The sequence below is a fragment of the Dreissena polymorpha genome, chromosome 5 (genome assembly GCF_020536995.1).
Source record: "Dreissena polymorpha isolate Duluth1 chromosome 5, UMN_Dpol_1.0, whole genome shotgun sequence".
Lineage (NCBI taxonomy): Eukaryota > Metazoa > Mollusca > Bivalvia > Myida > Dreissenidae > Dreissena > Dreissena polymorpha.
Window position 1 is genome coordinate 119,594,165 of NC_068359.1, and position 26,546 is coordinate 119,620,710.

Below are 26,546 nucleotides of genomic sequence, written 5' to 3' on the forward strand. Positions count from 1 at the left end.
TGTTTCACTGCGCTGGACCATTCAAGACCAGTGACCAGATGTGAGAACCATGCATGATAATATATGTAAAAGCTCACTGAATAAAGCAAGCTGCTTAAATATGGGCTCATCAAATAAGAGCTGTCAATGTAAATGTTAACCACCGAACGCCCATACAATTTTAATAGTAAGTTAAAATCTCCCACTAAGCCACTAGTTTAATTATAAGTATGCTAAATTATTTACCTTATGACATTGCAATTTAAAGAAACCGACATGAAAAGGTTCCTCGTGTGATTAAATAGCATCAAATCCTCTCGAGATTTAATATCCCGATACAAATTAACGGTCCGAGTTTCACTGAAATAAATTGGAACCACAAACTAAAGCAGACTTCTTATGTCAATAGCCGGTATAATTTTGGGCATTTAGCTGATCCAGATAAAGATCGAAACTCTACAGTATCGTCACGATATCATCTCAAGTGTGGCCATACAATATTGAACGTGATTAGACAGTGAACCGACCGTTAACTGATAAAACACCCAATATTTAGGGCACTGAAACAACACGTACATATGAAGCAAAGCAGACAATATCAAATGATGTAAATGAATTATCATATGCAGGAAATAAATAATTTTTATGTTTTGTATTCCATTACATTTTATAACAAACATAAATTATTTATCATCTAACCATTTAGAATAAAAACAAACACATTCGTTTAGGTGTCATGACAAGCAGGGTATTGTATTTCTCACAACACACGCACGGAGTGGGTGTTTGACAGGGCTTTCTACACATAAATGCAAAATACAAATCTTCTGACGATCGTATATGTACAATGTGCAACAGAGATCGACCCAAATGGCACCGCTCAGTTGAAGAGTCTCGAGACGTCAGTAAACGTTGCGACATCCTTCTCATATATCTAAGAACTGAAACGATACTAAATCCATTCTGTAGAACACGTCGTTATACGTATCATTATGCATGCACATGCGTTGCGTTGCATACGAATAATTAAATATTAGTAATACCCATCAGACATCAAGCCTAAAATAGAAATCATACAATTGCACAATTTAACTACATAATTTAAAAGCACAAGCCTAAGGACTCCACGGCCCTAACAACCGCCCGTCCGCCGCCAATGCCCAAAGCGCACAGAGGACGCCCCATATGCCCATCCACAACGCCAATTTGCGAAAAGTACATAAAGTGAAGCATTAGTTTTGATAAAAGCAGCAGCGATAATAACAAGAATTATCCATTACCACCAATTAAGAGGAGTGCACATTACTTCATGTACACTCCAAACAATAATCAGCGGTAACGAACGATTCAGGTGTCATCGCGAGCGGGATACGCAACCCTACTGCTCAGATTTCATTTATTTTAATGGCAGGGGGACGTATGAGGACCCATGGCTCAAGACCGGTGTTTAGGTGCCTTCATAACCTCCTGAAACCTCTAATTTTAGAGAAATCTACAAATGATCAGCTGTTACTATATCGTAAACGTTAAGTATTCTGTTTAGAAAACAATGTAAATCCCATGGTAAAATGTCAGGCACCAATGACCGTTTGCATCTCAAGTCAGGCATCCGTCTGCTCTCATAAAACTCCCTGAAACGCATAAACATAATATAAACATCAATACACAAACAGAGCATAACTATAAACAACGATTTAAATCAAGTCTTCGATCTACCTTGCTTGCCAGTCGAATGATTAAACCTACAAATCTGTGCACGAGAAAATCTTGGTTTCCGCACCATTGGACATGTATCACCTTCAAAAACCAGTTTATTAATTCACACAACGATAATAAATACATATATTGCAGGTCATGTTGCGGTTCAAATACTTTTACTTTTACCAGTTACAGTTCATGAACAATGTCACGGGAAGCGAACAACTATACTACTCTGTAATACACATAAAATGTTAGACATACGTTTTAAACAATAACACTCAACAAAACAAATACGCCATATATCCAATTAACAAAATAGGAAAAGGTATTATCATGATTTATTTTATGGGTACAATCAGCGATAAGTGTAACATTTAAGGTTCATGGGGGGGGGGGGGATAAAATTCATTAAAACTTTGCTTTGTTTTTTCTTCATTCAATGTGGTACAATATGGTCAAACTATATATCATTTTAAAGCTTAAGACGGATAGAATAACATAAACACATTTTTAACATTCAATATTTGTGTGCTTTATTCATATTTTGGTTTAAAACCAAAACATTTTTACACTAATTTACTCAATCTCAATCTAAAGTTAGGAAGGATATGCACTACCTTAAGTTGAATAAATACAAAGCTATATACATATACAAGGTCAAGTTAGCAACATTTCACAGAAAATTAGTGTCATAAAACAACAAATGAGTTTTTATTCAACTGCCTTTTTTGGATAAATTTCCTAAACAAAGTTCTAAAAATAACTAAAACGCAACTACTTTTTTTAAATCCAGGTATGGTGGATAATAAGAGTCACAATTCTATTTCAAAGGCTTAACAATTTTGTTATTTACCTCTCAACCAAATTTCAAATTTTAAACCATCTCAAATTGAAATAGATTGCAGACGACATCTAAAAGTGTAAAGGAATATAAAGAAATTGGCAAACCGATTGATTTTATATTTCGATTCCTTCTACCCATTTTGAAAGCGTGGCCATAGCTGTGCTCCTTAGAAAAACGTGCAAAACAAATCGGTCGAAACCACGTGCAGTGGTGAGAAAACCGGGTATGTGTATACACATACCTGAGAAAACACAAACTTATTTTGACAGTTGGGTGGCAACTAGTAAAACAACTATAAACATTAGTCAGCAAGAGATCGCACTAAATAACAGAAATGACCACGTAGAGATATCATCACTTACCCTATTTCAAATATTTTCCAGCTGAAAATTATCCCCCACACGTCTTTTTAGTTTATATGTATTGTTTTTCTGGAGCCGAAGTGCATCTCACAGTAGTTCCATCCAACTTCGGTTGTTTTCAGTTTCGTTATTAAAAACGCCGTTAAAAAGAATTATTTCTACTTTAAGATTGTTAAAGCGATGTTTTATTATATATCATCAATAGAATAGTATACCGTCATGAATTACACGGGGTTACGTATCGATCTTTCTGTCAGTCTTTAAGCGTACTATTTTATGCGCAATAATATAATACATGTGATTCGACAACGATTGTAAACATTGGTGAAATGCTTCTTACATAGATATTCTTTTGAGTGTTTATGAGGTCTGATCGTGCAGTTTGCAAACATAGACGGAAAGATTACAATCCAATGCATTTGTCAGCGTCAACCGTTTGGAATGTCAATTAGGCGATGAGTGAGTTTTTAGCATGTTTCTTTCTATTTTATTAATTTAAAAATGGATGCCCCCATGGTGATGAAATGACATGTGTTCGAGTTTTGATATTTCCGGATATGTAAACTTTGCTTACTATTTAAGCGTAACTTGCCCTCGTCAATGTCGATATTAATCACTAGTTATATAATTTTCCGCCGAAATACGTGGAATAAATATGATTCAGATTTTTGAAAATAATGTTTATTTTATTGTTAAAATCGCTTTGTATTTTGATTGATTTTGTGGATGTTATGATACGTTGATGTACACAATTGGTAGCAGTTTGAAGGAAAAACATCCTTTAAAGCATATATGTATACATTTTCAATGTGGCACTCTTCCTTTAGTCAAAATTGAGTTCAATGCTAGGGGTCCCACATTTTTCAAAATGAAGCCTCTACATGAACCTTAATTTATAATTGTTATTGTAAAAATAATATTTTTAATCAATTACACGTACCCACGTAATCCTAGCCTACATTTTTCACGGATAAATACTTAAATACCAATGGTCTTATTATGATGTCGAAAAACATGTTGAAATTTCAACATAATGCTTTTCATTTAACACATAGAGCATAGAGTATATCACTATCACCGAAATAGAACCTTAATTTTATAATGTTTACAAGGCATTTTGTTATACCTTAATAAGACATTTTGTCTATGCCGAATGTCCATTATTCAAGTTCTTCTTGTAATATACACGATTATAAAAACGGAAAGTGTAACTTAAATTCATTTAAAAGCATAGGTTGGCTATCTATAAACATATTATAATTGTTATGTCGGATTGTTCCCAACGTTTTCTCAAGCGTTTTATTTACGTTTATACTTTTCATATAAACGTGTTTAAAAGTAATAAAACAAATCGTTATGAACATAGCGCTTTTATTAACACACATTTTTTTACGACAAAGCAAACTGTGAATTGTACATATTTATACTATATTTATGTTGAAAAATATTTTTCATATGGAAACATGGAGCGTAATTTACATTATTATATTAAATAGCGGACTTGGGTGTTCGGCATTTGTCATGTGTACACGGTTCGAAGTTTGTTAAACAGTTGTGGTACGGTAATTTGTTTGGACTTTGCAATCGTGAGTTTGGTGCTCTTTGGACTGCCATATGTTTATATTATGCTGTGCAGTTTGTTGTAGTTTTAGAAATGGTATATTTATTATAATGTAAAGCTCATTTGCGGATTAATAAGCAACATTACATAACGGTTAGCAATATGTGACAAAGTTTCAAAAAAAAATTAAGATGTACATGATAATATATACCATTTACAATTGAAAAATGAATGTAAATTGTTTAACTAATGACAATTTTTACTAATTATATATTTCAATAAGAAATCATTAACACCAGACTATCACTTATCGACTTAATACGCGCTCAGTGATCTTTCTCAACACAAGAAAACTTTGAATAATCACATTGAATATTAGATGGTTAATTGTTAAATTATGTCATTCTAAGCTTGCTGATTTTTAAAAAGTACATATATGTCATTGGTTCATTAAACGGAATAATAAATAACATCTTATATAATTCAGAAGTTTTCAAACGGTGATTATCTGGCAAATGCGAAATATAAACAAAATTAAAATACAGTGTACATGTTATTTTTAAAAACGAACATTCTGATCACAAACGTGTTTGTTTTAACAACTGCAATATTAAATTCTGCATATTTTGTATCGCGTTTTGAATGTAAGAGATTTGACTGTATGTCGCTTTATGTAAATAATAATATGTAGCATTCGGTGTTTTCTGCCCTTGTTTTACAGGTTGTTTGAATATTTGAAAGTGTAATTATAAAGAGAAGTAAAAGAGATATGACTTGCATAATATCACAGTATCAAGCATATTTGAACTAAAAAAATAAAACAATCAATGCCTTTCCATCCAGGTATATTTTTATAATTTAAACAAACACTACAATTTAGTTGGATTATTACAAATCGCGCTTACTCATCTTTCCAGTTTATTGGATATAATTTCTGTTAGCATGTGCCGTAAAACAATGCCGTATAATGTTCTGTACAAGTAATACATACACGTTGGGTTTAGAAAATTACTATTGAAGTGGTTTTCTTACCGTATTATGGATTCTTATATTTATAGACGTAATGTCACAACGTATTCTTTGCACAAACAAGCCGATTTATGTTGAAACCGTGTTACTACTGGAATTATTATATTTTGAACTTCACAAAAAAAAACAGGTAACGTCGCAAAAGGGACACTATTTACAAATGACCACCAAATGATCACCGTGTGGGTTCGTGATGCATATAATATGTTGTACGGTTAAAAAACGCGTTATGTTCAGGGAAAACATACAAAAACTTGTCTAAACCGACACACCAATTATTTTTCAAACCAACCGTAACCGAGTTTAAGGAAATGGTATTTCTTCCTAACCGTGACATTAAAATCAAATTAAGTATTAGTTCTGCTGAGTATAAAGTAGGAAAACAGTTTTGCTCCGGAATACCATTCTTAACCTTACACCGTTAACAAAAGCCAGACGGCTAATAATGCGTAATTAGAAAATGCATTTCTTAGTGATGTATCCACTGTAAATATGCATGGTGAAAATGCATTATTAGCAGAGTTTCGATATGTTCGTGGAATGTTAACACTCTAGTTTGTTCATTAGTTACATTTCTCAAATAAATATGTCACGTGGAACATAATTCTCCGAATAATCAACCGTTTTTACTGGAAGATATTTTGTACATTTAAGACACTTGTTCTGATGTTATATTTTGGCAATAGCGATATGGTTAGTATTGTTTTTCACTACTTAATAACTGGGATGAAATAAATTTAAACAAATATGGCACTTAAGCTGGTTACAATCCACAAGAGAGCAGGTGCAAACAAAAAAAGTGAAAAAACAGAAATTGCTTTGTGTAGAGTTTTTACTTGCGCATTACATAGAGTATAAATCAATAAATCAATTCATCTCAGATTGACCTTTAACGAAATAAATACATGTAGCTATGGGGTCACTAGGCGTATAATGTTTCATTTATATTTTTATATATAAATGAAATGGTGAACGCTTTTTTTAGGTGATATATATGCGTTGATATTTAAATAGAAGTACTTGTTCATTTATCATATTCTATGTTATATTTATTAACAATACTGCTCAAATTACATATGTTCTAAACGTGTAATGGGTGATTACATTGTGAACAGCTTCCTATTAAACACATGTAGTGTATCAACACAGGACAATAAAGTTTCGTGAAAGACGTACTCGATTTTTAAGGATATATTTTTGTAATTTGAAAGGATGTTAAGGATTTTGATGGACAATTAGCATGCGTTGGTGTTGTTGTGGGAGGAACAACGAATGGTAGTGTTAATGTAACACCCATAACGAGGATTCTACAGGATCTTGGCATTTCACAATTTAAAGCTGTCGTTCCGAACGCTGCATAGTCTGCTAGTTCAAGCCATATATCAAACACTGGACTCAACATATTTTTTTATATATTATTTCAAAACTCTCTTGCAAGGCACACATATTCATATATGAGCATTAAACATATACAAGCAATATTTATTTGGGTTGCGAAGAGGCATGTGAAATACATTTTCAACGACATATTATTAGTTTAAAAGGCCCATCATTTTCATAATGGCAACATGAAAGGATGTAAATTGTTGCAATGCAAACAGTTATTTCTTTGGTAGAACAAGGACTAAGATTTTAATTTTGACCTGGTTTAACCGCTTAATTTGTATGAGATTATATTCTCTTATTCTTTCCAGTATTTAATGCTACAGTGTCCAACTTAACTACTTCGCATACACTCTTGTATCGTGACTTAAAATGTTGCTTATCTGAAATAAGCTTCGCTGTATTTTGTTTAATTAATTTCAAAAACAGTGGAGAAGGTTGACCAACTTAAGCAATAATGGGAAACATATTTAAAACTTATTTTTCTTGCGTAATGCACTTAAACCGCGTGTTTTTTTACTCCTAGATACAAATATTCATACCTAATGTTACGAAGTGTGTATCCATACCTTGCAAAAACTTCAACGTTTAGAAAAATGAGAGTAACGAACTATATAATTATAAGCAGACTATTAAGGCGCTTGCCATTACAGCTGCTTTACCCACAGCAAGGTGTCAACATGACAATTCACCAACACTAGCATGTGTCTTTATTTAATATATATGAATACTAGAAATCGATAATATTATTACCAGTTGAATTCTTGTTCACACCTAATATTCTTTTTATTTGCGCATACAATACAAAAACAAGAAATAATAACAGAGCAGGGCGATACAAACGTGGATTAAATAGGGAAATCGTTTAAGTTATTGTTAATTAAACACCGTTGAGTATTTAAACCTTATCCACAAATTAATCATCAAACATACACGTGTGAATTCAAATGAAGATATCATTGGGGAGTGTCGCATTTATAACACATATAACATAAGTCATCACGTAGGAATAGTAATCTTGAATACTTGAGTTTTTTTAGTGATTTATTTAATTTTGACAATAGATATTCGACTGAAACTTGGGAACCATCGTATCGACTGCGCTAACAGGACCACCGCACAACTTTTTCCGTAAAATTAATAAGTCATTAAATGTCATAATGATTGTGGTACAATTAACATACAATTTAACATTTCGTGCGATCTTAAAACTATACACATCTTTTATATTCGATAACATAGGCCTGTATTGTTGTAGAGGTATATACACCTTCGCGAAAAACACGAACAAACTACACATATATGTAGGCTGCTTGTCTCATTATTACAAACGAAATATACGTATTATTATACGATACATTTCGAAAATTTTAGATTTTTTGAATCTGATTAGAAAAATAATTTGTTTATAACTTTATTGTAAACTATGTTGATAGCATGGTATCTTATTTCAATATATGCAAATACAATTTGTTTGCGAAGCATATTGTGTGGCGTAAAAACCTTATCTACTTGAAATTTGAGCAACTGTATATGTCCAAAAACACATCGAATATAGTGTGGGGCGTAATGATGAATTTATACAATATTTTTAGTCCAGACGATTTCCTACATAGTGATATTGAAATATTGAAAAGTCAAACCCTAGGTCATTAACGTATTAAACTCTTTGGAAAGTTATCTGTACTTTTCCTGTTTTAGTTACGCATTTCTTTATGTATTACATAATACCGTCTAGTGCTGCAGGGGTATATAACCATCACTTTTTTGTATAAAATCGAAAAGTCAGTACACGCATAACATAAGTGACTTAAACCTGACCAAATTTAATATGTAAGTATATCGTGTACTAATAATGAACATAGAAAGCACTATCATATGTAATTACTATCCTCACCGAACGTCGTAAGCAAGCATCGATTTGTCAAAAGCAAAAGAGAGATATCATACGTGATATCTAACTTCACGAAATGTCTCACATGCGTATATGTGCATTTTGTTTTGCCACTTATGTGATTCACGCAGTTAAAAATGCCGTGTCGCCTAACAGTGGGTCAATCGTGTAACCAGGTATTTTCTGTACTCATATCTAAGAGAATCATATGAGCATAAGTGGCTTTTTACCTACCCAATTTCGAATGTAATCGAATGTAATCATTATTATACTATAATTTAAACAAATTACATACATCATACTTGATTTTATTCATTAATAAATGCCAATTTCATCCATGTAAGTGCTTTATACAAAAGTATCTTCATTATATTTACATATCATTTTAACCATGACATCAATAGCTTTGTATTGTTATTATTTATTTTTTTATTCATTTTAAAGCATATATTGTATACATACATGTTTTATTCATTTGCAAACAATGGTTTTAACAAAGTATACATAAACTATGCCTGATAAAGTTTTTAGAAAAAAAATCTTGGTGTGAATAATACTAAAAAAAAATGAAAAAAAAAATACATGGAAAAGCAAAACTTACATAAGAGTGATTAGTATATAAGTGGACAAGCATTATGAGAATTTAATTCGATTCCATTTTTGTTCAAAGATCTGCAAAGTGTCATTACTGAGGGCTATTTCTTTCTCAATCTGAATTTTGAGTTTAAGACTATGGATAAAACAATTAAAATTTGGTATTTGTTTCCTGTATTTCATGTGAAAGATAAAATATTTCATCAATATAAGAATAAAATTCACAATATTATTACCATATATTGATTTTAATGAGTTAATTCCGAAACTAACACTTAATAAGGATAGTTTAACGTTTAGCTGTTGTTGTTCAAGAAAGGGTGCTAATTGATTCCAAATAGGCTGGATGTGTTTGCACTCTCAAAATAGATGTTCTATAGTTTCGATGTTTTCAACGCAGAAGTCACATAAATTGGAGCTAGATAATTTGCATTTGAAGAGATATTTGTTTGTAGCTATAATTCTATGGACGTATTTATATTGAAAATTTCTCAGTGTGCTCTCAATAGTTGCTTTATATGGCATGATAAATATGTGTTTCCAATTAAGTTCTTGATCTCGAAAAAGGACCTGCCATTTATTTTGGGCTTTTGGAGTTTTCTGTAGGTTTTTTTATTTGTAGTGTGTAAAATATTTTATTCGTTTTCTTTTGTCTTGAAAGTATGTTTTCTACGAATGTTGTTTGAGTACATGGTGTGTTATTTGTATTGATTATAGATTTGATCTGTTTGGGTATGTTTTTGATTAATGTGTAGTACTTCAGGAAATCACTTGAAGGTATTCCGTATATGTAAAATATATTATCAAAAGAGTAGAAGTCCTTAATTCTGTCGTCGTATAATTGGTCGACATATTTAATGTTTCGTTCAAACCAATGTTTATAGAAAAACGTGTTATTGTTTGAAGTTATGTCTTTATTGTTCCATAAAATTATTTTACTGTTGGTTTGGTAGTCTAGGTTATGAGTAACATTACTCCATGCTGATAGAACATTAGATAGAAATATGTTTTCGTTGGCAATTTCATGTTAGATATTATTGCTGATGTTACATTCAAACAGTAAGGAATCACCATATTTTTTTAAAATTTTCTGATAGAATAGTTTCCATTTACTCGTATTGGTACTATCTAGGTATCTTTTAACCCAGCTGCATTTGATTGCATTCAAGAATGAGTCAATGTTCGTTAAGTGGATACCTCCATTTTCTACGGGTTGAATTAACTGAGTTCGTTTAATTTTGTCAGGTTTATCGTCCCATATGAAATTAAATATTGCTTAATTAATATCGTTAATAATATCATTTGGAGGATTTGGGAGAACTGTTAATACATAAATTAATTTAGGAAGTGCAAATGTTTTCAATACTGTGTTTTTTCCGATAAGTGTTAGTTTACGGTGGTGCCATGATTTAAAGCAATTTTTAAAATTCTGTAATTTAGGCAGTATGTTTTTTAGAACTGTATCGTTTTCATTATTTGTAAATGTAATTCCTAACGTAGTGGCTTCATCGGATGTCCAATTAAATTTCATTTCTTTTTTATGATGAACATTACTTTGTTTTAATTTACCTACTCGTAAAACAGTACATTTACTTTTGTTAAGTTTAAGACCCGATGTCATTCCGAAAAGGGTTAGCGACTCTATAAGGTTATGGAAAGAGTCATAATTGTCATTTAAAAAATAAGTTGCATCGTCAGCGAATAGAGACTGTTTAATTTCTTCGTCAGGTTCTAGCGGTATGCCATTTATTTGTTTATTTGATTGGATGTGATGTGATAGATACTCGATACATATAATAAATAGCGATGATGAAAAAAGTGGACACCCTTGTCGAACCCCTCGTTCAATGTTAAAGCTGTTTGAGAAGAAGCCATTGTTAGTAACTATACTATTAATGTCGGTATAGAACAGTTTTACCCATTTGATGAGACTTTCACCGAAGTTCATATTTTCTAAGCAAGCGAACATATACGAATGATCAAGCGAATCGAATGCCTTTTCAAAGTCTGCAAAAAAAATTAGACCAGAATTATTTGAGTTGTTGAAATAGTTAATACATTCTTGTATAAGACGAACGTTCTCACAAATGTAACGTCCTTTTATGAAACCGGATTGAGATCTTGAAATGATTGATGGTAATATTTTTTAAATTCTGTTTGCTATACTTTTAGCTGCTATTTTATAATCATTGTTCAGTAAGTTAATAGGGCGCCAGTTTGACAGGGATTCTAAGTTTTTTTCCAGGTTTTGGAATGAGTGAAATTATACTTTGTTTTTGAAGCATGGTTAGACCTCCGTTGTTGAATGAATAATTCAGTGAATTAGTTAAATGTGTTTTAATATCATTCCAAAATATTTTATAAAACTCGGTAGTGATGCCATCAGATCCCGGACTTTTGTTATTTTGCATTTCTTTAAGAGCTAATCCACATTCATATTCAGTAAGTAATCCGTCACATACTTGTTTTTCTTCTTCATTTAAAGCATGATGCGTATTTTTAAAGAGGGTGTTATTTTCGACATTATTTCGTTTATAGAGCGTTTCGAAAAATAGGCGTTGTTCTTCTAGTATTTGACTTCTATTTGTTATGTCTTTGCCATTGACCACAAGTTTGTGTATAGTTTTTTGTTCGCTTGTACGTTTTTCAATATTTGCAAAGTATTTTGTATTTTTTTTCATTGTGTTCAACATGCTGTGCCCGTGCTCGAAGTATTATGCCATTGAGGTGTGTGTGATAAATTCCTTCTAATATTTGTTTTTTTTAAGCAATTTCATTTTCAATGGCGGTGGTATCGTTTGTGTTTGTTTCATGCAACTGTTTTTCAAGTGCTTCAATGACTTTTATGGTTTCATTTTCCAGTTTGTGTGTTTCTTTTTTTTTAAATGACGTGTATCTTATTGTTGTGTTACGTATATTTCCTTTGATTATTTCCCATAAGGTGTTTGGATTTGCATCTTTGTTATATTGAACAGTATTGGTTATTTCCTGTTTTATTTGTGTTTGATATTGTGTATCTAATAATATGCTATTATTAAGTTTAAAGTATCCTATGCCTCTTTCAGGTTGTAATTCATGCAGTTTAAGTTCAACTATCGAGTGATCAGTCATAAATCCTGGTTTTATGTTGCATGTTTCGATAATATTGCAAAGTGACTCAGATACTAGAAAATAGTCTAATCTGCAAAATATTGTTGGTTTTGTGTTTGAGTGCCAGGTGAATTTTCTTTCATTCGGATTAACTGTACGCCATATGTCTATTAAATTGTAGTTTTCAATTATGTTATTTAAAATGTTTCTATTGTTTGAGTGGGTATAAAGATTTCCATTTCTTTTATCAAATAATGGGTTAAGAACAACATTGAAATCACCTCCGACTATAATGTTTTTGTCTTGGTTATTTATTATATAGGATTGTAATGTTTCGTAAAATTTCGATTCATCTGTGTTCGGGCCGTAAACGTTTATTAATGTTAATTGTGTTTCGTGTATTGTTATGTCTATACTTGCTTGTCTGCCAATTATTATTTCGTTAAAGTTATCCACTGTTATTCCTGTAATACTTTTGATCAGAAAAGCGATGCCTTGTTTATTTGTATGTTGTCCGCTAAGATAAATATCTCCGTCCACTTCACTTTTCAATGTTTGTGCTAAGGTATGTGTTAGGTGACTTTCCTGTAAAAGACATATATTATATTTTTTTTCGTCTAACCATTTGAAAATTTTAGTGCGTTTGTCTTTGTTATTTAGCCCTTTTACATTTAGAGTACATATATTAATACTCATACAAAAGGAGAGTTAAGTAAATTGCAATCTTTTGTGCGCCTGTCCACTTGGTTACTGTCCTAAGACATCGAATTGGGGTAAACATGCTAGATGAAAGATATTTTCTACTATACACCAAAAAATGAGTTGAAAACAAAAATGAACAAAGATATTTTCTACTATAGACCAAGAAATAAGTTGAAAAGAAACAAAATGAACAAAAAAACATCCTAGATGAAAGATATTTTCTACTATACACCAAAAAATAAGTTGAACACAAAGATGAACAAAGATATTTTCCGCTTAACACCAAGAAATAAGTAGAAAAGAAAAAAAAGAACAAATAAACATGAGATAATAATACATGTATATTTGGCTAGACAGTTAACAGGGGTCTGCCTATTAGAAATACGGGTTAATTAATTTTAAACATTATTTAGTTCATTTTGATAGTGATATTAAAGCACTCGTTACGCAAGTGTAGAACTCGAACACAAGTACAATGTAGTTCATGTTTTGCAATTATAAAAATTAAAAAGGTGCCATATTACTCTATATGTTTGTTTTGAATGCACTGCAGCATTTATATACACATAGGCTCTTATATTTCTATATACCCATACACAAACACAGCTATATATACATACATGCATTCAGATTTGCATACACATACACACATGTGCATATATACATATCCATAAATCACACAAATAAACTAATTTAAATTAATTAGCAATAAGACCAGCCTGTACGATACACCTTTATTAGTTTAAAGATGTACCAAGGCCACTGTTCATCGAATTGGAAAAAACTAAAAAAAGACAACAAGGAGCCTTAAAACGAAAAAAAAACGAAAGCAGAAAGGCTTCTTGATGTCTTGGTCTGAAATGAGCATTTTGACAAACGTAACTGTAAGCATGACACAAGACCTTCATTTTACACACATACTCGTTTACATACACTAAAATATCATTATAATCTGTATGCATGCCTTTTTGCACACATACATACATACACATACGAGCACACACATATATACACGCATACAAATGCACTTACACATATGCGTTTATATTTCTATATATACATACACCCACACACCTATATATATAAATTTTAAACACATACTCGTTTACATACACTAAAATATCATTATAATCTGTATGCATGCCTTTTTGCACACATACATACATACACATACGAGCACACACATATATACACGCATACAAATGCACTTACACATATGCGTTTATATTTCTATATATACATACACCCACACACCTATATATATAAATATATATATATGAATTCAGATTTGCATAAACATACACACATGTGCTTATATACATAACCATAAATCACACAAGGAGAACTAATTGAAATTAATTCACAATAGTAACAGCCCATGCGATACATCTTTATTATACCACTAATGAAGTTTAATTAAAACTGACCTAAATCTGCGAGATCGCGCATTGTTATTACAAACTTAAGTGTCTCAAAATCATTTATTAACAGCAGACTATTAATTTGACACAAGAAACATAACGGTAAAAAAGTTGTTTTTATATCGGGATTAGTAGAGTTCTGAATACATTTTATTGCTGTTATTTTTTAATATTTTTTAACGAAACATTCTCAAAGAATACGTTATTTATATAAATATGGTTTTATTGCGAAATTGTTGAGATTCAGATGAGTAAAACAGTTTAAAATAAAACTATCGAGACAGTCTCTTTCGAGGCGTACAAAAAGAGATATGCAAACAATGACAAGTTTTACATCAGTTTTTCTAACACAATGTCAGCGACACATAAATTCCAGTTCACTATAAAGCGATATACTCGAGGAGCACGTGCATTATAACTTACTACAACTGTTCGATATCATGGGCAGACAAAAATCGTAGTATAGAGACCGAAACAAATCAGGTTACAATAATTTTAAACTGGTTTAAACAATAAAAAATGAGTTGATGATGTTTGTTGTATTAATATAGTATCCACTTGTTATTGATGTTATTGATGAGTGCACGCACGTAATACCCCGGTATTCGTTTACATAGGGGGTTTGAGGAATACAGACGGCTTGAACCTATTTCGGCCACGGCAAGTCGAGCCAGTGTTGGTAATCATCCCATTCAACATGATGCACAACATCCCTTGTGTCTTTATACGAAATGTAACCGTTTCTGGACCACACACTTTTCACCTCATCTTTCATTTTACGCTTGACACTCATAAATACCTCGAGATTTAAGGGTGTGAGGTCTTCGCGCACAAAAAGGTTTTGAGAACGAAGCACTTTACCTTGCCTCAGGATTCTGTTTCTGGTCATTCTCGATTTAAAACGTGCAATAATATCCTTCTTGCCAGCTGGACCCTTCTTTAACCTATGGGCTATATCTATGTCCTCTGTGGTAAGATTCTCGTTGGCGATGCTATTTATTTTTGAGACTATTATTTTGGTTGTCTCTTCTGCCGTTTCAAAGCTGGACTCACTTTCTATATTGACTTGCTCGACACCACTAATGATAATGTTGTTGCTCCTGCTGTATTGGTTTGATTCATTTTCTACTTTTCTTCGATTATCATCATAGTTTCCAATCTCACTTTTTAATTTCTCATTTTCTTCTGTCTGATGGTTTACTTCCGATTTCAAAGTTTTAATCTCGTTCTTTAACTTATCGTTTTCTACTTCCCTATCAAAAATTCTCGATTCTAGAACTTCTAGTTGCTTTGTAAGGGATTTCAGAAAGACCTCTTTAACTTTTTCAAAGAGCTCAGTGACGAGATTTTTTAGCCTTTCTTCATCTCGCTCAACTATGTCTTTTACTTTCTCATTCATTTTACTTACTGATCTATCGACATTGGAAACTATGTTCGATAACTTAGAATTTATGTCTTTTAATTGCTTTTTAATTTCAGATATTTCGTTTGAACGTAATTTATCATCAATTGGATTCTCATGTTTGGACGATTTTGGCACAACATTACTGTCTAGCTGGTCAGCTTTCAATTCACTATCAATCTCACTCACACTCCCAGTAGAATTAATTTCCTTTTTACGTTTCTTGTCCGGTTTACTCATTTCGGATATTGGTGAAAAACTGTTTTTATTTTGGGCACTTTTTTATTTGGGCAGTATACATTGAACACCTCGACGTGACCCTTGTTTATAAATACAATCCATTGACTAAACTCGGTTAGGCTTGATTGAACATGTCACCAAAGATGGCGGTGTCCATAGAAGTTCGAAAAACATAACACAATACTTGAATCATCGACCGCTCATCAGCCTGCTAACTGTCTAGACGGTTTTAAAGCAATTTTCACATACTCACACTTTGAGACCTTTTACGTGTTAGTCCAAAAACTTGAAATGGAACGTGAACACACTGTTTTAACTCAATTAATTCCACCTATTATTCACACCATTTGAAAAACACGTCCATCATTCTTGACCCAGAAGCAGTGTACTGTTTGTATTGTTATTTGTGATAATGTTACTGACATTGTGCTGTTATATCCGCGTATGTCAAATTTGGTCTAAGTAAGCTAGTCTTTGTAACATTAATCTCGCGAAGGACGCGTCGTGAGGATAATAATTATACTTCTTGCGATTCTTCTTTTGTTCAGAAATTAATACATGCATGTGTGCTAAGTTTACATGTGTCCAATTACTGTTGCCGACTAAAAGCAAAAACAAGTTTAAATGTCAAGATATGTGTGCCTTTGCATCAGATAAAGTGCTTGCTATAAAATGTTTTGCCCTTGTTGTACATGTTTGTAGTGTGGATAATGATTTGCTAGTAAAGGGAACGATATGAGTGTTAAGTTTGTATAACGACTTGCTAGTGCCTATATAATTGAAAGGTACGAATTATCTTAGACTTTACGTACAATTTATTGGTGTCACTATCAAATCATAGTAATATATAGTATGAACTTGTGTAATTATTGAGATGTTCTGTGTTACTATTTTAGAGATGTACTTTCGAACGGAAATAAATATCAACAAAATATTGTACAATTTTCATATGCCATAACGAAAGCGAAAGTCAGTTGTAAAACAACTTATCAGTTGGACACTTCACCAGACAGCTAAACCTGATATCTAAGACGAAAAATGGTCACAAATTATATGTTATCGCGGACTCATACACGGTATATTGGACGTATAAACATTCCTTTGTGGCGATTCATTACGTTCCGTTTTGCGTTAACGTGTTTGTTCAACTGCTCCAACAACTAGTGTGTCTCGTATGTTTTGGATCTCGTCCCGAGCATATGTGATCGCATATCCGTCAAAACATGTTGACAAAACGAGGTGTACATATGTGCCTGCCTTTATCATTCCCTAAACATAAGTTAGTGTCCACAGTGTATGACTATGTTGCTATCTATATAGTCTTATCAATAAACTAAACACAATTTGTAAGTTTAGGCCCTTTCACAAAGAAAAGATAGTTTCGTGCCATAGACTTATTATCCAATTGGCAGTCAATGAAACAATATATTGAAAACAACTCTCAGTGTAATAAAATAGCTGATGTTCCAAATATACATGAACATTCATGCATGAACGTTATCTAATACGCTTTCAGCAAATCGTTCGAATTATGTTTAATCCAATCAGTTTAAAATGTTTCGTACACAAGTACTTCTGTTCCAATAATCAAGGTACGAAAATGACGAAATGTTTTAAGCTTTGTAACAAACATTTTAACACGAATATTCTTAAATATTATTAAAGAGACTTGTTGACCTATTTTCGTAATCTAAAAATGTGTCCTTTAATATGGTTACTTACACATTAAAAATGTTTTAATTGTACTAATTATAACTGGAAAGAAAGATATAATGTCTTGTCCGGGATTCAAAACCGAGACATTTGGGACTTGAGCTTATGCGCTACCATATCACAAATCATGTTTTAGATTTAACGTGTGAAACATAAACAGTATATAAGTACTCAACGTATGTTGCAAAGTATCGAGGAAAATCATTACAAATGCATTTTTACTGATTTAGAATAATGATCACTCATCAATATTGTTAAACGTATTTCTTATTCAAGAGTGTAATTTTTATTGTTTACACATAATGTTCACTATGACATTCTTTTAATTATCTATGACAATTATGACAAGATTGGTCTTTTTAGCTGTGACTTAGTCCATTTTAAGATCAAAATGCTACACATTACTATAGACATCGCAGTGTTGTGAGTAATCGCTTTGCTCATGTTCCATGTTGATATTGGATTCCTTTTTATGCTAATACGTTATTGTCGTAAAACACGGACATTCGTCATTTGTTACTATTCATGTACAAGTACATGTTAAACGCGCATCTCAATTTTTGTGTCTAAGCGGTAAAGCACACAATATTTCTTTCAGAATGCTCGTTAGTTTTATTATAGATATGCTATTTAGAAGGACCTATTTCAAGTAACGGGCTGACGTTATACTGAGGCGGAAGCAGGGAACGTAAAGTGCGTGGATATTTGTATTTCGAACATGGTAAACGTATGTATAAGAATGTGTTACTAGTGCAGAATAAGTGAGATCAGAAATGTTTATAAGCAAATAAGTATTACTTATATTTGTATTGTACACCTGTCCCTCCATCCGTAAACAAACCTGCAATGTGATTTTCTTAAAACAATGAAGATACTTGAATAAAACTGATATGTGTGAGGACTTTTAACGACCTTTGTGTTTCACTAGAGAGCAACACGTCATCGTAATATAAAAGCAAAAGTAAAAATTAAAAAAAGTGTCAAATTATCGCAAACATGTTTATATAAACGTGACTATAGGTTCGCAATTTGTTTGTGTTTTAACATTTCCCCGCATTAATCATTTCGTCCGATCGGATCTTATGAAATGATATGATGAGATTGCAATATATAATCACGAAACTTGATATTGTATCGAAAGTGTTGATAGGATTACACAGAGCATTTATTTTCGCACTGAACAAGTGTCAGGTGAATAAAATAAAATATAGCTACACTATTAAACATCGCAACCCTGGCTCTACCCCTTCTATATATATATATATATATATATATATATATATATATATATATATATATATATATATTCAATTCATATCGTCCATAATGTGTTAAGATAGTGACGTTATATTGAAATTCTTTCGCATCGTAGATTTCGGTACATTCACATCATGGTTTATAAAAAATTCAAATATATGAATTTCTAATTTAAGATAAAACCAACCATATACAATAATTATGCAAATAATAAGTATATATTCATATTTATATTAACTAATTATATATATTTGTACTTTTCCCGAAAATCTGATCTATCATACTGTATTTTATTGACATTTCAATATGTTTTGCGTCAGAAATGCTCCACCGTCACGACTTTTTCCGTAAAATTGGAAAACTAACCAATAACGTGTTTTGTTCCCAATGCTGCGACCAATACTGGTGCCATGTCTCACTTTGTGAGGGCATAGGTAATTTTAACCAGTTAAGCCCGTCTCATAGGTGTTAATATGATTCATGTATCCAAGTTGCATAATTTATTAAGATTATGATTAATATAATAATTGTATACTTTGGCTTACAAAAGCTGATATAACTAGATATGCAACATTTGGCCAAAAGAAATTTCAAACCAGAAGTGATGGGGTGAATAACTACAATTGTATTATTTCATCCAGGCCAGTTATGTAGTTGAACAAAAAATAATTCATTATTGCTTTTGTCAAAACACTTTTATAATAAACGTCATATATTTGCGTTTTAATACGTCTTCTCATTTATTACGTTGTGTAACAGTTTGACAACAATCCCGCATTATATTTAGAGACGCGACTTGTGCGTTCGATTATGTTTTTGTGTCAAACGTTAGCACTCATGATCAATTATCATTGTTTTTGTGGAAATTTTGGTAAACCACAATTATAGTTCGGAGATATAAGTACTTTCAAAATAAATCAAATTGTGATAATACTGCATACACGCACTCGGATCGTGTTGATCTACTGTGGTTGAACGATTTATTCTGCAATAACTTACTTTCGTGACTATCAATTTCTACAGCCCCGCACCCCCATCAAACCCCCAAAAACGTAAACAAAGAATTATAAAAATATAATAATATACTATAATCACTGCTCCATTTATAGATTTATGTCTGTACAAAATCACTGAAAATGTCACCTCAGAGAGTTATGATTAATTCTACTAGCCTGACGTCAACAAATATAAGTATCATGGTTTGTAAGGCGTGTCTGATGAATCGCAAAAAAACAGTCATTTATAAATTAAATGTTCATTTATGATTGAATACAACCTTTCTAATATACTTCATCCAACAGGTTTTGTAGAAATGACTCGACTCGCAGAAGCAAAGTCCGTATCGACAGTCTACCAGAGTTTTGTAGGACTTAACTACAGTTATAATTCGATAGCTTAATTAGTTATTTAAAGGAGACCACATAATACAGTTACGTCGATACCAATTATTGACAAGTTTTATGTTTTGCGAATCAAACTTGTAAAATGCTAAGTATACCAGAGAATGTATCTTAAAGAATTGTGTATATCTTTATGAAAGAAAAATGAATGCAAATATGTTTAATAACAAGGGGAAAGGTTATTCCTATTTTCGGCAAGTATTTAAACTTTTAAACTTTTTGCATTGACTTTCAGCGGGCAACATTCACTTTTCATTTTCAAAAGTCAATATTGACAAAAAAGCTTACCGACTATTTTCATGTTCTCACAGCAGATGCAAAGATACTTTAAGTGTTTTCAATATAATACATGTGACATAGCACTATCATCACTAGCTGCGGGAAACTTGTACATTACCGGCATCAATGGCCCGTGTTTCAACTGTTGTAGCGATGAAAAATATTTCATCATTATGAACCTTTTTTCTTATGTCCAGTAGTAGGAGTCAACTTACATCAATTATGCCGTCGCATTGGTAAATTTCATCAAGATCAAGGCATACTTCACTGTATGTTATTTGTAACACAAGCCTGCACATGAAGAAATGTACGACTTTAAAAGAATATAAGAGTCGGTTTCATTATCATTTTAATTACCGTAAGTTTTAGCATAATCGTCGAGTAATAAACACCTGTCTATTTTTAAACTTATAAACAAGACTTGTATTAAAGGCATACACCAGTAATTTTGTTTAACGGTCCAGCATTTGAATTTTACTGTTGACAAACAACGTCTGATTAAACTATACCGCGAACTGATTGAAATCTAAAAAAACGGAAAGACACGCAATAGTTCTACTGGTCTTAACGCAATATGTACGCTCTTTGAAATAAACATTCATCAATCACGCTACACTTTGCTGCATTAGTATTTTATTTTATTTGTGTTTCGAACTTATCCATATGTATAAACGCAATATTTAAAATGCATGTTTAATATTATTAAACACATTTGATTGCCATTCTTATATTGATATATAATATAAATGTATTATGTATTCTTATCATAATAGTAAATATATTGTTTACATTTGGAGGTGTCTCCTTAAAATGACATAACTATTGCAATAGACGCATATTGTGATATTTATGCAAAAAAGCCGAAACAGAAAATTGAATTGTTTGATATTGTAATGATACAAGTAAAGGTGAACGTGATCAAACATGAAACACACTTCAGATACTTGAAATAAGGATACTTTTGTTTGGATTTTGTTTCTGGTTTTAATAACAGTCTGTAAAGACACCTTTATTCCCGAATTATGCAAGTGCGCTGCTGCCTTCGTCTGTGGCGATAAGACAATGACTACTAACACATGATGTCTACACTACTGTGGTTTATGTTAATCTCTGATGTCAAAAAATACACAATTGCAATACTAGTTGAACTATGGTGTTGTGCTCTTATGTGTATTTACACCTACAGAAATTGCACTGATAACATGGACCACTATCTTATATAAAGTTAACTAATGCTTCCGTACTGCTGTAAACCTAGGTTCATAATAAATAAAATATCAAAATTTCTCCTCTTAACACACAAGGATCTTCCTTCAAGGATGTTATGTTTTACAATTAGCTATGTTACATCATTTATCGAACAGCATATATGTGTCATACCGCTACATTGTTAATACACACATTGAAGCCAAATAAACAAACATATCTTTGAACCGTTACTACGAAACATCAAAACCGTTTAATATTTGATGTGCACAATTGAAGAGATGTATAATACTAAATATGTTCAAAGCTTTCCCCAAAGGTGAACGTTGTCCACGCTTAGGTGTTTATGGTTTACATAGATAATAATAGGTTAGTGTTGATTATAGATCAGGTTTATCATGCGAGGCTTAGAAAACAAAAAGCACGAGCCTTGGCGAGTGCTTTTTCGTTTTCGTGCCGAGCATGATAAACCTGATCTATAATCAACACTAACCTATTATTCTATTTATCCTACTTTTTTATTCAGTAAACCTTTTTATTTTAACAAAATTAGTTTTCATGAGTGTTTGTCGTACTTTGATAATGACTATAGTGTAACCAAGGTCAGTGTATTACTCCGCGTTCCAAAAATAATCGCTGATCAAATTGTCATTTTAAAAAATCAGAATATCGTTCTGTGACAAAGAGTCGTGCGTTACTAATAACAATTTTATTCATATTGTATTGCAAATCTAAAAGTTTTATAACATTAATATAACATTTAGTTGTTATATACAAGGAACTACATTTGTATACAACGTAGCCTAACACCACACACAATTCACTTTCGATGTACAAACTATCAACTAGAACACGAGGTGCAAAACATTTGCTTCTTTGTTGTAATATGTGGTTATTTCGTGACGAAATAACAATAACAACTTGGATTTAATCTAATTATTCACATTAAAATTTTGAATGTGGAAAGTGGCACCAAAGAATTGTGAGGCAAAATTGTTCGAACGAGAGAAAGACATTTGCTGGTGAAGTGACTGGGTGGGACGCACATCAAGATCAACTTGTTCAACGGTAGACAGTAGTTGTTTAGGCTGCATTTCGACCATAGTTTCAGTGCATGAAGGTGAACAAGAGGAAGCTGTTTGGTTGTTACATTTACTGGACTGAGCAAGAATGTTGGAACATTTTTGCTGCTGTTCAACAGATATGGTGGAATAATTGGTTATGGACTGGACATTTTTGTGCCCTGTTATGGCCATGATTTCAGTGGGTGGAATGTTTGCATTTCGAAGTTTTTGGACCAGGAATTTGCGAACTGAGTGGTTGGTTATTCTCTTGTGCTCGGGAAAGCTGGCGTCTTTTGCCATGGCCTTCAGCATCTGACCCAGCTTGTTGACACCCAATTGTTGACGCAAGAACCACTGGGATGCAGTGTCAATTGTGCGTGTTGCCAGGTAGAAAGGGTGCTGATCTGAAGAAAAATCAGATGGACGCATATTCGAGTACAGCTTGTAAATTAACACGGGATTTCTTGGTCCAGAAGTGCCGAACATCTTGGGAGACACTTTTCTTATGTCAGCGATGTTCACTCATGTGCGCGTTTTCGTTTGCCGCTCGTTCAACTCGAGATACTCGACACCATTCGAGTCTACACGGAGGCGGACGTCCCCCCACCTAACAAAATACAACAATCTTTAATGTCAGATATGAACAATAATAAAATACAGCATATAAGTTGAAGCGGATGTACTTTGTGAATGGGGTGAAAAAATAATGAGAAAAATTGATACATATTTTGTGTGTTAAAAAGTTTCTAACCGCAAATTGTATTGCTCCGTTGTTCCTCGCAAGCCAAAATGAAGGCAGTTGTTCAACCAGATTGTATTTAACAAGGCCTTCGGAGACTCGGTGCCAAGGATCCCCTTCTCCCAGAGCAGATCGATGTCGGTATCACTCAGCGGATGGGCTTCCCTAGGACGGTTTCCCATACCCTAAATTGGTGATTTATATTTATTATACTGTTTCATTTAACTTTTCGACTATATTTTTTAATTTAAATTTATTTTTTTAGTATTCTATCTTTCGTAGGCTTGCAGTATTACTTTTAATGTGACTCTTCGACTTTTATTTATTAACTGCAACTTTATGGCCACATGGTATTAGTTTCGTAGATACTTCACTTGGGATTATTTCACAATTTTGTCATAAATGATACATTTTCTGTTGAATATGTTATTTTGCCAAGTTTCTTTTAGTTTTAACCGTTCATCTCAATTTTACCTGTTTCTTAAGACTTTTTTTCTTTGCATTGTAGGTGTCCCTTGTGAGTGCAAATTGGGCTCCAGTCCCTGTCATGACTGAACATCCATAGCGATGTCGTTTCAGGTACCTGTCAACACTAGCAATGATGCCACGGAGGGAGCTTGGTTCAAAATCTGTGCCATTAGACTTTTTAAGGGACAACAAGAAAGTGGCCAAATACTCATCAAGAAGAGTTGGTTCTATGTGGTGGATTTCTTTTGATTCAGATTTTGACATTAGAAACCTTTTAAATTTGTTTATGTCAGACAAGGTCGTCGCTACAGTCTTTTTATTTTCATTTTGGACAATGAAATCACTAACATCAGTGAGGTTAACATCTAAGAACTCTTTATTCTCAAGCAGATCTAAAGTTGGGGGGAAGACATTGCTACTGGATGGTGCGTTAGGCCTACTACTGGGGCTGGTTTCATTCTAAATGGTCAATTCAATTTCATTTGTGAACAAAATAGATCGATCAAACCCATATTGTTCCTGGAACTGGCTTAGTGTTAATTCCATTTCAGTTGATTGTTGCTCATGTTCATTATTTAATTCATCCCAATTTAATGAGAAATTGACTTTGTCAAATTCGTCAGACATTTTGAGGTGTTTACAATTTCGCAGACGATTGTGTTCTTTAGTCAAAGGGGAGCAACTCGAACTGACTCCGTCAAAGGGGAGCAACAACAACAAAACCTATTTGCAACATAGTGTAAAATTTACCTAATACTGGAAGTTTAGGGACAATAAATGACAACAAACACGTTTTTTCTACTTGTATTTGTTTTAATGTCATTAAGATTGACAAACATTTGAGATTGTTTTTATTATTGATGCACTTGGTAAATACAGGTGACAAGGTGCGTGGGAAAAAGTAGTCCCGGTTCGGCAGTTGATTACGTCATTTCGTGCCATTGATTATAGCCTTGCCGTTGATTATAGATGATATTTAATCAACGGGGCTTTAATCAACCGAAATCGCTGTAAAAGTGGGATACATTAATCTATATAGCGACATGTCCTGAACAATCTCTTTCTCTTAAACTACAAAGCTTATAGATAGGATATTGGGTATGTGGTATTAAAAATGTGCCTTCTACGCACTTCATTCAAATCATACCCATGTCAATAAACGCATAACGTCGTAGAACGCCAAAGACAACATAACACGTATGTGTGTAGTATTTGATTCGAACTTTGACAGCTGTATTGTTTTTTTTTCTCTCTGCATTAGTACATTCAATTATGACTGCTGTAAACCAGTCTCGGATTACCCATTAGGCATTGTCATTTTGCCCCGCGCGTGACAGGGGCCCCAAGAGACCGTGACGAGAGAATGGTTGATTCCATATTCAAAAACGCTTTATCTGCACTAAGAATTTAATGCTCACAAACTGTTGATTTAATGATCACGAACGCGACCTGCGTGTGCGAACCTTTTCCACATTTAAAATGGTGGAAACAGTCTAGCGTCAATGACGCAAGAACGTTGAACACGGTTTCCCTTATGGTCACTAAAAATGACGTTTGAATAGTGACTTTTAATATATTTCAAACGAATACACCAGTATTCAATTCAGACAGAAGATTTTTGGACGGTTATTTACTCGTTATTCATAACAAAAAAAGATTACTAACGGTTGGTTGTTGTTTTACGGTATGGATCGGACCGACCCGTAACTACATATCGTACATCGTAATTAAAGTTTCTTATTATTTATTTCTGAATAAACCGTTTAAGGCTAAAAACTATAGACTACAGTTATTTTTTTCTTAACGTCTTCATCTAATAATCACAGTGTCGTATAGGTATTACGGTTTTGTTATTACATGTTAAACCTATACAAGGACATTGTTAGATTTTAAGCATCGCCAGCCTTTGACACGGGTACTAGGCTAATTAAAACGAGTAAAATTGACATGGCTTATGGCGTTTTTGTAGGTACAATGCCGACCAGCTGCTTGGGACGGGGCTCCAAAAATGTCAGTGCCTATGGGCCTCCACGTCGCTAATCCCGAACTGCTTTTGGCGCTGTTTGTGTTTGTGATTATTTATATGGAAGACATGAGGGTTCCTAGGCATCATCCCCCCCCCAACACACACACGTCTAAGTTGAAATTATTGTATGTGCATAGTGAATGTTCTTTATGAAGTAGTTCAGAAGAAAAAAGGATGTTTTGTCCAAATCGA